At 40.4% G+C, this 8222-nt stretch overlaps 1 pseudogene across 1 annotated transcript; it reads left to right on the forward strand.

Annotated features, from left to right (window-relative positions):
• The first annotated feature begins 491 nt into the window (after positions 1–491).
• LOC308256160 (MICOS complex subunit MIC26-like) lies at positions 492–1361 on the forward strand (annotated as a pseudogene). The gene has a single exon. The product of its transcript is annotated as an MICOS complex subunit MIC26-like (transcript).
• The last annotated feature ends 6861 nt before the right edge of the window (positions 1362–8222 follow it).

Genomic DNA, 8222 nt, shown 5'->3' on the forward strand with positions numbered 1-8222 from the left:
ATAAAAATTATGAACAACAAATACATATCTATCAACAAGCGAATCTAAAAATCAAGTGAATAAAAAAATCTGATGAACAGAATAAACTGGTGAATATAATAGAATCAGGGGCATAGAAAGGGAGTGGACTGACAATTCTCGAGGGGAAAGGGGTGTGGGGGTGCAGGAAGAGACTGGACAAAATTCGTACACATATGGATGAGGACGGGGGGGGGGAGTTAAGGGCAGAGGGTGGGGTGGGAACCGGGTGGAGGGGAACTATGGGGGGAAAAGAGGAACAATTGTAATAATCTGAACAATAAAGATTAAATTTTAAAAAAAAAGAAAAGAAAAATAAAGAAACATCGCCGGGGCATGTGCCCTTGACCAGAATCAAATATGGGACCTTTCAGTCTTCAGGCCTACTCTCTATCCACTGAGCCAAACTGGCTAGGGCTATTCTTTTATTTTAATCATTGTCTTAAAACTAAAGAAGGATTCTACAGGCTGCCATTGCTAGTGACATGTTCAAGGTAATCCAGAGGTCCATGGGGCCAGCCAGTCTGAGTCTGCTCACCTTCAAAGTCTATGCATCACAGAAAAAGGACTCAACTCACAAAGCTTCTGTGAACGTTAATGAGCTTTCACTCTACTCTGTTCCCGAAGTTCAGTCTAAATATGTGGAGGAGCCAAGGACTCAACTTGAAGAAAGCATCTCACATCTCCGACAGTATTGCAAGCCATATACAAGTTGGTGTCAGGAAATGTATTCCCAAACTGAGCCCAAGCCATATACAAGTTGGTGTCAGGAAATGTATTCCCAAACTGGTTCAGTGGGAGTTAGACAGCTATGAATTTCTCCAAAATGCTCCTCCTGGATTTTTTCCAAGACTTGGTGTTATTGGTTTTGCTGGCATTGTTGGACTCCTTTTGGCTAGAGGTTCAAAAATAAAGAAGCTGGTATACCCACCTGTTTCCATGGGATTAGCTGCCTCACTTTATTATCCACAACAAGCCATCGTATTTGTCCAGGTCAGTGGGGAGAAAATATACAACTGGGGTTTATGAGGATACATAGTTGTAGAAGATTTGTGGAAGGAGAACTTTCAAAAGCCAGGAAATGTGAAGAATTCATCTGGAAATAAGTAGAATACTCCAGGTTCAGCCCATTTTAATCAGTTATAGGTAAACATTGGAAACTCCATACAATAAACCAGTGTTTCTACAGAAAAATGGAAGAGATGTCATTATTGAATGTAGTAAACAGGCTTTTTTCTTCAGGAAAAACTACACTAGGCCTCATTGTTACCTTGGTTGATGTCATACTACAAAGGGACTAATCTGAAATCTTTTCACCTCCAGATAATGTACATGCCTTTGAACTTCTTCTCATGTTGCTATTTATGTACATAATTAAAATTCCAAGTTAAAAAAAAAAGAAGGAATCTACACTAATAAAAGAGTAAGATGCAAATTGACCATACCTTCACGACACCCACCAGCCAATCAGGAGTGGGTATGCAAATTAACCCAACAAAGCTGGTGGGTTAATTTCATATGCAGGCGCCAAGCGGCTGGGGGGCAGGGCAGGAAGGTGGAAAGGTGGTTCCGGGCCTGAGCGAAAAGGCAGCTCTGGCCGGAGCGAAGGTGGTTCCAGCAGCCAGAGGAAGGAAGGCCCATTCTTGCACAAATCTTCGTGCATTGGGCCTCTAGTAAAAAATAAAACATTACAGTAGCAGTTGCTTAAGTTGTACCTTTTGCATATATTTTTATTTTGTTAAAATTCACTTGTAGTTACTGGACAACTCTTTAAATAAAATGTTATTATACCAAACTGTAACAAAGAACCAAAGTACAAAGTGTTAGGTACATATAAAAACTATTGAATAAATATTTGTGGTTTTCTTTTAATCCTGCACAAACTTGGAGGAATTTGCAGGTGTTTGCTTGCAAGATTGTGAAACCAGCAACCAGTTCATAATTATTCTAAATTTCATAACAAAATCTAAAGATCTCCCTACCAATATGAAATAACATTGTCTGGTGGAGTACATCCAAGAAAACATTTAAAAGCAAAACAAGAGGTGTTGAAGCAATGGCTAAATTTATAGTTAATGAAAACTCTGAAGCAATACAAGCTGACACATCCAAAATACCTTGTGATAGAAACACCACAAGATTCAGATGACATGGGACTGAAAGATGACACAGTCCCAATTTCTGTAAGCACTGACAATGAGGAAGAGAAGGAAATGTTCAGCAGGAGTCAACATCAATAAGATGGTTTTTATTTTTAATGGAGAGACACGAGTAAAGACCAAGACTAAGACTTTGGTCTTAACCAGGGGATGGGTGTTAAAAAAGATCTCATCCTCACCAGCTACTGTCCCAATGTTCATATTTACAAAGAAAAGCTCCTCAAAAAAAGCCGTCTACGAACTGTCTCCACACCCAATTGAGTTGTCTGTCAAGGTCACCGACAATTTCCATGTTGCTTGCCAAATTCAGCGGTCACTTCTTAGTCCTCCTCTTATCCTATCAGCAACACTTGAGGCAGCTGATTACACTTATTCCAGTTAGCTTCTCATCTTCCACCCCTTTACTGAATCATCCTCCTTTTACTGAACTCTAAACTTCAGAGTCCACTCAGTTCTCAGACCACCTCTACTCTTCATATTCAGTGAGTTCATCCAGTTCCACGGCTTCTAGTACTTATTGCTCTAAATGTTACATCTCCAGCCCAGACCTCTTTCCAATTATACACTCAATTGCTACCTGTTGTCTCCACTTGGATGTCTGATAAGCATCTCAAAGTTAACACACCCAAACCTGAATATCTGATCTTTCTCCCCCAAATCTGCACCTACAACAGTCTTACTTTTCTCCATAAAAGACAGCTCCATTTTTTAGTTGTTGAGGCCAAAAATCTGGGAGTCATTTTTGGTTCCCATATTTCCTTCATGCTGGGAATTTCCTCCAATCTATCAGCATACCTATTAGCTCTGTTTTCCAATGGGTTCTGAGTCCAACCATTTTTCATCTCCCATCACCATTCCTCATGACCATCTCTCACCTGGGTTAGTGCAATAGCCTGCTATCTGCTCTCTCTGCTTCTGCCATTGCCCCCTTTTGTGGCCATAGGGTCATTTTAACATGTAATTCAGTTCATGTCACTCCTTCACACACCACCTTTTAGTGGCTCCTATCTCGGAATAAAATCTAAAGTCCTACCCACAACCTCTCTCATATCCCCCCAACCATTCTCCTTGTACACTCTGCCCCTGCCACCCAGGCTTGTCGTCCCTCCAATAGGCTAAGCATATTCTGATTTCAGCACCTTTGCAGTACCAGTTCCCTCTGGGACACTCTCTTCTTTGTGTGTCCTTGGTGACTTGCTTCCTCACTTCTTTCAGGTCTCTGCTATAATGTCATCTCATTAGAGAGGACTTCCCTGAGTAATCTATCTAAAATAGCACGCTTTTGCCAGTCTGATGCTTCCCCCCACTCCCCTGCAATGCAGTGATCACAATGTGATATCTGTCTATTGTCTGACTTCCTCCACTATTATATATCCTCTACAAAAACAAGAATTTACTGTTTTGTGATTGCTTATCCTCCATGCCTAAGAAACACAGACACATAGTAGGCACTCAATAAACATTAGAATCAGCAAGACAATTATTTGGAACCATGGTCACATAGCATTTTGAGATAATTTAAGTTGACCACTTAAGGCAGCCAATGTCTTAAGCAAGCTCTATTCTTTAGAGTGTGGAAGACACCTTCGGGAGTGTGTCCTGTGTTTTGTCATATTCATAGACTTATTCATGCTATAAGATTTGGGGAAGTGCCCTGGCCGCTGTGGCTCAGTTGGTTGAGTGTTGTCCCATGCAGCTAGAGACACACTGACTCCATTCCCAGTGAGGACACATGCCTGGGTTTCGGGCTTGATTCCCAGTAGCGGGTGTGCAGGAAGCAACTGATCCTTGTTTCTCTATCCCTCTCCCTCTAAAAAAAATCAGTAAAAACAGCCCTAGCCGGTTTGGCTCAGTGGATAGAGTGTCGGCCTTTGGACTGACGGGTCCTGGGTTCCATTCAGATCAAGGGCACGTACCTTGGTTGAGGCTTCCGGCCCTAGTTGGGGGCATTCAGGAGGCAACCAATTGATGTGTCTTCCTCACATCAGTGTTTCTGTCTCTCCCTCTTCATTCCCCTCTCTCTAAAAATCAATGGAAAAAATATCATCAGGTGAGGATTTTTTTTTAAATCAACAAAAACATATTCTTAAAGAATATTTTTGGAAGCATATTGTTCTAACAGGCTTTATAAAAGAGGACAACATCCACCCAGAAAGGTTTCGGAGAGGAAGATAGTGCCCATCTTGAAAAGACAAAGCCCATTACTGATTTCTGAGGACTAAACAGGGTGAGAAGGCTCATTGCTGAGTCAAGGTGACATGGAATATTCTCCTGAAAGCATATATTTGCTTGTTCTTACCTAAGAATCTGAAAGTACAATCCTAGGCTGAAGCATTTTTGAGACCACATTGACCTTGATACTTGCAACTGAAGCTCTGAAGTCAAACAGGATGGATTCATTATAATCGTTTATAAAACTTTTAAAGTAAGCAGATTTTAAGTTTATTAACTCTCATTAGAAAAAGTATGTTTGAAATCTGTTGGGAAGAATGTCACTCTTTTTCTGTTCCCAGCTAGCACTTAGAAATGTTTACAGATAAGCATGGTATTTAAATCTTTGGGATGTGTAAAATTGTAATCAACAGCATTTTTAGACAAAGCATTAAGAATACTTTTAATTGTTTGTCTAGCTCATTAATTTTAAGTATACTCCACTGGACTCACAATGCTTTGAGATGCTTTACAAAATGCCCCCAAGATCTTGTATTAATCATAATACAAGCACCATCAGATTCAAATGTAGTTTCTAATGCCGAGGAGCAGCAGCTTGAGCGCCCTCTTCTGTTTCCAGAATATACCGCACAATGCCTTACACGAAATTCACAGTTCTGGATAGTACAAAATGGGCTTTTCAGGAAAACTCCAACACACACAATCATGTTCTTGAAATAAGTTATCCTCCCACCTGTGGCTTAGAAGGCTGTTTTGGAGCAGATGCAGAAGGGGAAGATAAGGGAAAAGTTTCAATCCCGTAAGCCAAATGATGGTTTGCATTTCTTCACTAGGAAATCTCATAGAAATGAACTTCATTCAATCTTTTAAAACACACTTTGGGTGGTGAGCATGCAATAGAGTATACATATGTTGTATTATAAATCCCCTGAAATTTATATACTGTTTCTAACCAATGTTATCTCAATCATTTTTTTAAATGGGGAAACTAATCTAATCTGTTTTCCTTTTCCTTACAGATGAAAAATGAATTTAAAGACAGTATTATCTAAAATGTTTTTTATAATTTAAATTCTTTGTTGTTTAAAGTATTATATATGTACCTAAAACTTTTATTCTATTGTTTTGTAATTCAACTATTTGCTTTCTGACCAGCAATTCGGCCTTGCTTTAGAAATTAATTTATAGTCAAATTCATATTTAGATGCCAGTTCCAAGTAGGAACTTTTAAATACAGTTGTGACAAGAAAATTCTTTTATTTCATAGACACTGGGAAAATATGAAGGTAATTAGGTTGAGCCTTATGAAATTGCCATTAAGAATGGATAAATTTTATAAGATTCAATCCAATACACCCAGCCCTGTGCTTTAGGACCTTGGGTAAGGGCATACGAGGTTCCTGGAGTAGATAGAATAGCTCCAGAGACTGGGGAGGGGCTGGAAGAGAGCAAAATCTAGTGGAATCACTGTGTGTGTACACCAAGCATGTCAAACTCATGGCCGGCGGGCCGATGCAGACCACTGGCCGCGAGTTTGACGTGCTTGGTGTACACAAAGGGGGTGAAGGTGAGACAAAACAGGAAAGAATTGATGGATGAGAATTTGAGGGATTTTGTTACAAATATGACCAGTTTTAGGGCACTTAATCCTTTGTTGTTTCTAAGGAATTAGAGACAAGTCTTGTTAATTCCATCAGTAGCTAAAACAGTGCTTAACGATCTGGCCTATATGAAGTTTTATTGCCTGTAGCAGTTTTGAAATTTAACTTTAATATGAAATAAAAGTTAAATTTCAACACATGGCAGTGAGGAGAGTTTGCCAATCTAAAATATGCCTTTGGTGGGGCGGGGGACGGGGGTGGTGGTAATTGATTATTTCACGATGATTATTTTTAAGAAACTATTTTAAGCTGGTTATTTTTAAGAAAAGACTCGGAATAACCTTTGACCTTCCCCCTGCCTAAAATAATTTAAATAGAGGACCTGCTCCAAGAAGGGAGCTATCATCATAGATAACTGTAGTTTGATATGACCTAAATGTGATGGACAGGGAGGAACCCAGCAAAGCCCATTTGGTCAAAGTCCTCTGCCCTTTGTTAAAGATGACCCAGCAAACATTTGTTTACCAAACATTTGCTTTTCATCTCCCTGTGAATTGTCTCCTCCCCTTTGGAGTTCCAAACCAGGACGTCCCCTGTTCTTTATCCTTAGCTCAAACCCCAACTGCCACAATTGTCCTTGGTTCTAGATTCTTACAGAACCCGCATCCACCCCCCACCTCCCAGGTACATATGCAATAAACTTGATTGTTTTCTCCTATTGATTAGAAGGACTTAAAAATAGGAAAAAAAATATTTTCTCGCTCTCCCCTCACAGCACCTTTCTCAAAAAAAGGGTGGGTAGAGAGGTTGTTAGGTTGGTTTATTTTAGAGCTGATTTATCTTCATATCTTTTACAGCCTCTCCCCTCAACCTTATCTGAAATATATTCTATACAATTATATAAAAACTAGAAGCCCGTTGCACGAAGATTCGTGCTAGAATGGGCTTTCCTTTCCCTGGCTGCTGGCACCACCTTTCCACTCCAGTCCAGCCCCTTTTTGCTCAGGCCCTGGAGCCGCCTCTTTCTGCTCCAGGAGCCGCCTCTTTCTGCTCCAGCCCCGCCTTCCCACGCTGCCCAGAGGCCCTGAGAAACTGGGGGTGGGGCAGAATGATGCAAGCATCCTGCCCACCCCCATCACTTGGTGCCTATGTATGCAAATTAACTTCCATCTTTGTTGGGTTAATTTGCATATCACTCCTGATTGCCTGGTGGTGTAGCAGAGGTATGGTCAATTTACATGTCTGTCTATTATTTGGTAAGATAGCTTTCTAAACTTTCAGAAAATAGTTTTAAATGCCCATTATATCCATAATACTAGTTGCCAAGATTTGAAAATTCTTTAGAATTATCCTGTGGACAAAGTTTGTCCTGTTGTCAGGAAAAATTGCCAAAGATTTTGAATAGTAGCTCATTTGTCCAGGTTATCAACACCTTTCATTGTCTTTGCATTATTTTACAACTCTGTATGTTTTAGAAAACTGATAATACACATAATACAAGTCCATACAAATGCAAATTAATTGTGGGCCAGTAAGGGAAATTGATTATCTATATATATAAAAGCCTAAGCAACCGTTATGATGCAGGAGCAGACCCCGGGTGGTCAGTAATCTCCCACAGCCAACCTCCTGTGGCCGGCCAACCTCATGCAGTCCCTCCCCCTGGCCAGCTGACCCACCTCCTGTGGTTCTTCCCCCACTGCCGACCAGCCCCGATAGGCCCCAATAGGCCTCGATCAGGGCTGGGCGAGACGGCCCCATCAGCCCCGATTGTTGGCCAGGCCAAGTAACCCCACCTGTGCACAAATTCGTGCACTGGGCCTCTCATTGATTATATTAGTGCACTGTGGATAGATTCATTTTACATCTATTTGTAAATTCATTTCAGAATTCCTTATTTCATGTATATCTCTCTGCTTTTGAATTCTCCTTGGAACAAATTGCAACATCTTAATCCCCTCCTCCACACACACACCCAATTAGTTAATGAGTTAAGTAAAACCATGGGCATAGACCCACATTATTTCTTTAGGAGAGTAATGATTATATCCTCTTTTAAAAGTCATCCTTTAACATCCCAAATGATGGTTTGGTGGTGTTATTTTTCCAGGATGTGCCAAGATGCCATGTTCACTGACTCCTTAATAGTAAAGCAGTATACATTCATCTGACAGAGTCAATTGTTTAAGGTTATTGAAATTGATTTCACACCTTTAAAAAAAATAGCCCCAGACCTTGCAAAAGAAGATATAAGTTCACCACACAGCAAGAA

This window comes from Plecotus auritus (assembly GCF_963455305.1).
Source record: "Plecotus auritus genome assembly, chromosome: 8".
NCBI lineage: Eukaryota > Metazoa > Chordata > Mammalia > Chiroptera > Vespertilionidae > Plecotus > Plecotus auritus.